Source organism: Cucurbita moschata, unplaced genomic scaffold (assembly GCF_002738365.1).
Source record: "Cucurbita moschata cultivar Rifu unplaced genomic scaffold, Cmos_1.0 Cmo_Scf00152, whole genome shotgun sequence".
NCBI lineage: Eukaryota > Viridiplantae > Streptophyta > Magnoliopsida > Cucurbitales > Cucurbitaceae > Cucurbita > Cucurbita moschata.
In genome coordinates this window covers 74,835-79,799 of record NW_019268668.1, presented here as the reverse complement: position 1 = coordinate 79,799, position 4,965 = coordinate 74,835, and the positions used below count along the sequence as shown (strand labels likewise).

The 4,965-nt window shown below is 39.8% G+C and overlaps 5 non-coding genes across 5 annotated transcripts; all 5 read right to left on the bottom strand.

Moving 5' to 3' along the window:
- Window positions 1-911: 911 nt before the first annotated feature.
- TRNAE-UUC lies at window positions 912-983 on the bottom strand. Its single transcript has one exon. It is a non-coding gene; the product is annotated as a tRNA-Glu (tRNA).
- A 719-nt stretch (window positions 984-1,702) lies between these two features.
- On the bottom strand, window positions 1,703-1,774 carry TRNAE-UUC. Its single transcript has one exon. It is a non-coding gene; the product is annotated as a tRNA-Glu (tRNA).
- An 880-nt stretch (window positions 1,775-2,654) lies between these two features.
- TRNAE-UUC lies at window positions 2,655-2,726 on the bottom strand. The gene has a single exon. It is a non-coding gene; the product is annotated as a tRNA-Glu (tRNA).
- Window positions 2,727-3,604: 878 nt separating this feature from the next.
- TRNAE-UUC lies at window positions 3,605-3,676 on the bottom strand. Its single transcript has one exon. It is a non-coding gene; the product is annotated as a tRNA-Glu (tRNA).
- An 878-nt stretch (window positions 3,677-4,554) lies between these two features.
- On the bottom strand, window positions 4,555-4,626 carry TRNAE-UUC. Its single transcript has one exon. It is a non-coding gene; the product is annotated as a tRNA-Glu (tRNA).
- Between the last annotated feature and the right edge of the window lie 339 nt (window positions 4,627-4,965).

Here is a 4,965-nt window from a genome sequence, read left to right as displayed (position 1 = left end):
GGATCTTCTATCCCCATGACTTGCTCTAATGCGGTTGTTCTTTTAACGCCGATGACACGTCCAGTTATCGAGATTGGTAATGTGAATTTGTAACCCATCCATTGAGGTTCTTGGAATGATTCTATAGCTTATCATTTCCATGTTGGCAGTTGGATCATGGGTCTTGGGCGAAGGAATCCTTGATTTACTGCCCTTCGAGTTGAAGGAAGTGTCATAAGGCTAATTTTTATTTCATTTTTTTTCAATTTTTTCACTCATTTTATTTGATTTTATTTCAATTTTGTCAAACTCACTCAGGTGCTCATCTCAATCATTTCAACCTTGTGTTGGCGTTCAATAAGAGAGACCTTGGAAATAACTTGTAACTATTCAACTGGATTATCCCATTAACCATTTGAATCAAATAAAGTGACATTAACCATTTGAATCACCTCAACCCCACTTGTTGAACTTGACCAAATGTCTATAACATAACACTAACAAAGGTACAAAGTAACACAAACCTGTACAAAGTAACATTAACAAAGGTACAAAGTTCATAAAAGTCTTTTTAATGTAAAATACCATTGAACTTGACCATTATAGTGCCCGTCAAACGTAGGTAAAGTTTAAATTCGAGTCTCCTTATCAAACTCACTCGGGTGCTCATCTCAACCACGATGGCGTTCAACAAGAGAGACCTCGAAAATAGCCGATCACATTAACCATTTGAATCACCTCAACCCCACTTGTTGAAATTGAAACAAATATCTATAACATAACACTAACATAGGTACGATGTTCATAAAAGTCTTTAATCAAAAATACTATTGAACTTGACCATTAAAGTGCCTCTCAAAATGAGGTAAAGTTTAAATATAATTGGTGACAAAAGATGAAACTATAAAATAAAAAGAAATAAGAAAATAATATTCCATTGCCAGGAATCAAACCTGAGTCTCCTGGATGAAAGCCAGATATCCTGACCGCTGGACGACAATGGATTTTTGGTGTAGATGTCCTGAAGTCTTTTGTCAGATCGCTGAAGAGTTTTAGCATGATCTTTTGCTTAATGTCTAACTCTTCGACACGTCCTTTCATGTGTGTGATAGAGTTCTCAGAATTATTGCGACGTTTCGAGCTGTTCGATCGTGTGGCTCTTTCTTCAAAAGGGTAAACATCAAACATCAGGTCTTTGATTGGCAACCCATCCAAAGGAGCGTCGATTGCATCGATTCCATCAACAGTCTTCCCATGAGTTTATGGTGCATGACCCATTTTTTATACCATTCACCATCGAGCGCTACCATAGTTTTCCATCGTCCATGAGATGCCTTGCGACCAACATAACTCTTAGGTCCTATGAGCAAGTTCCAGTAACCTTCAAGTATTGTTCTACGTAAAAAATAAAGCTTTTTAATTCCTTAGCATCCCGGTTTCCATTTAAGGGGTTGTGTTCTTAGATTTTAAGTTTGTTAAGCGCACATGAACTTGGCTTAAGGTGTGGTTCTCTACAGCCCAACTTGTCAAACTCACTCGAGTGCTCATCTCAACCATGACGTCGTTCAACAAGAGAGACCTCGAAAACGACTGGATTATCGCATTAACCATTTGACATTGAACAAAATATCTATAACATAACTCTAACAAAGGTACGAAGTTCATAAAAGTCTTTTTAGTCTAAGATAGAAACTGTAAAATAAAATGAAATAAGAAAATAATATTCCATTGCCGGGAATCGAACCCGGGTCTCCTGGGTGAAAGCCAGATATCCTGACCGCTGGACGACAATGGATTTTTGGTGTAGATGTCCTGAAGTCTTTTGTCAGATCGCTGAAGAGTTTTAGCATGATCTTTTGCTTAATGTCTAACTCTTCGACATGTCCTTCCCTGTGTGTGTTAGAGTTCTCAGGGTTATCGCGACGTTTCAAGCTGTTCGATTGTGTGGCTCTTTCTTCAAAAGGGTAAACATCAAACATCAGGGCTTTGATTGGCAACCCATCCAAAGGAGCGTCGATTGCATCGATTCCATCAACAGTCTTCCCATGAGTTTATGGTGCATGACCCATTTTTTATACCATTCACCTTCGAGCGCCACCATAGTTTTCCATCGTCCATGAGATGCAATGCAACCAACGTAACTCTTAGGTCCTATGAGCAAGTTCCAGTAGCCTTCAAGTATTGTTCTATGTAAAAAAATAAACCTTTTTAATTCCTTAGCATCCCGGTTTCCATTTAAGGGGTTGTGTTCTTGGATTTTAAGTTTGTTAAGCGCACATGAACTTGGCTTAAGGTGTGGTTCTCTACAGCCCAACTTGTCAAACTCACTCGAGTGCTCATCTCAACCATGATGTCGTTCAACAAGATAGACCTCGAAAACGACTGGATTATCGCATTAACCATTTGAATCTCCTGCTCATCTCAACCATGACGTCGTTCAACAAGAGAGACCTCGAAAACGACTAGATTATCGCATTAACCATTTGAATCACCTGCTCATCTCAACCATGACGTCATTCAACAAGAGAGAACTCGAAAACGACTGGATTATCGCATTAACCATTTGAAATTGAACAAAATATCTATAACATAACTCTAACAAAGGTACGAAGTTCATAAAAGTCTTTTTAGTCTAAGATAGAAACTGTAAAATAAAATGAAATAAGAAAATAATATTCCATTGCCGGGAATCGAACCCGGGTCTCCTGGGTGAAAGCCAGATATCCTGACCGCTGGACGACAATGGATTTTTGGTGTAGATGTCCTGAAGTCTTTTGTCAGATCGCTGAAGAGTTTTAGCATGATCTTTTGCTTAATGTCTAACTCTTCGACATGTCCTTCCCTGTGTGTTAGAGTTCTCAGGGCTATCGCGACGTTTCGAGCTGTTCGATTGTGTGGCTCTTTCTTCAAAAGGGTAAACATCAAACATCAGGGCTTTGATTGGCAACCTATCCAAAGGAGCGTCGATTGCATCGATTCCATCAACAGTCTTCCCATGAGTTTATGGTGCATGACCCATTTTTTATACCATTCACCTTCGAGCGCCACCATAGTTTTCCATCGTCAATGAGATGCAATGCAACCAACGTAACTCTTAGGTCCTATGAGCAAGTTCCAGTAGCCTTCAAGTATTGTTCTATGTAAAAAAATAAAGCTTTTTAATTCCTTAGCATCCCGGTTTCCATTTAAGGGGTTGTGTTCTTGGATTTTAAGTTTGTTAAGCGCACATGAACTTGGCTTAAGGTGTGGTTCTCTACAGCCCAACTTGTCAAACTCACTCGAGTGCTCATCTCAACCATGACGTCGTTCAACAAGAGAGACCTCGAAAACGACTGGATTATCGTATTAACCATTTGAATCTCCTGCTCATCTCAACCATGACGTCGTTCAACAAGAGAGACCTCGAAAACGACTAGATTATCGCATTAACCATTTGAATCACTTGCTCATCTCAACCATGACGTCATTCAACAAGAGAGAACTCGAAAACGACTGGATTATCGCATTAACCATTTGAAATTGAACAAAATATCTATAACATAACTCTAACAAAGGTACGAAGTTCATAAAAGTCTTTTTAGTCTAAGATAGAAACTGTAAAATAAAATGAAATAAGAAAATAATATTCCATTGCCGGGAATCGAACCCGGGTCTCCTGGGTGAAAGCCAGATATCCTGACCGCTGGACGACAATGGATTTTTGGTGTAGATGTCCTGAAGTCTTTTGTCAGATCGCTGAAGAGTTTTAGCATGATCTTTTGCTTAATGTCTAACTCTTCGACATGTCCTTCCCTGTGTGTTAGAGTTCTCAGGGCTATCGCGACGTTTCGAGCTGTTCGATTGTGTGGCTCTTTCTTCAAAAGGGTAAACATCAAACATCAGGTCTTTGATTGGCAACCCATCCAAAGGAGCGTCGATTGCATCGATTCCATCAACAGTCTTCCCATGAGTTTATGGTGCATGACCCATTTTTTATACCATTCACCTTCGAGCGCCACCATAGTTTTCCATCGTCCATGAGATGCAATGCAACCAACGTAACTCTTAGGTCCTATGAGCAAGTTCCAGTAGCCTTCAAGTATTGTTCTATGTAAAAAAATAAAGCTTTTTAATTCCTTAGCATCCCGGTTTCCATTTAAGGGGTTGTGTTCTTGGATTTTAAGTTTGTTAAGCGCACATGAACTTGGCTTAAGGTGTGGTTCTCTACAGCCCAACTTGTCAAACTCACTCGAGTGCTCATCTCAACCATGATGTCGTTCAACAAGATAGACCTCGAAAACGACTGGATTATCGTATTAACCATTTGAATCTCCTGCTCATCTCAACCATGACGTCGTTCAACAAGAGAGACCTCGAAAACGACTAGATTATCGCATTAACCATTTGAATCACCTGCTCATCTCAACCATGACATCGTTCAACAAGAGAGAACTCGAAAACGACTTGATTATCGCATTAACCATTTGAAATTGAACAAAATATCTATAACATAACTCTAACAAAGGCACGAAGTTCATAAAAGTCTTTTTAGTCTAAGATAGAAACTGTAAAATAAAATGAAATAAGAAAATAATATTCCATTGCCGGGAATCGAACCCGGGTCTCCTGGGTGAAAGCCAGATATCCTGACCGCTGGACGACAATGGATTTTTGGTGTAGATGTCCTGAAGTCTTTTGTCAGATCGCTGAAGAGTTTTAGCATGATCTTTTGCTTAATGTCTAACTCTTCGACATGTCCTTCCCTGTGTGTTAGAGTTCTCAGGGCTATCGCGACGTTTCGAGCTGTTCGATTGTGTGGCTCTTTCTTCAAAAGGGTAAACATCAAACATCAGGCCTTTGATTGGCAACCCATCCAAAGGAGCGTCAATTGCATCGATTCCATCAACAGTCTTCCCATGAGTTTATGGTGCATGACCCATTTTTTATACCATTCACCTTCGAGCGCCACCATAGTTTTCCATCGTCCATGAGATGCATTGCGACCAA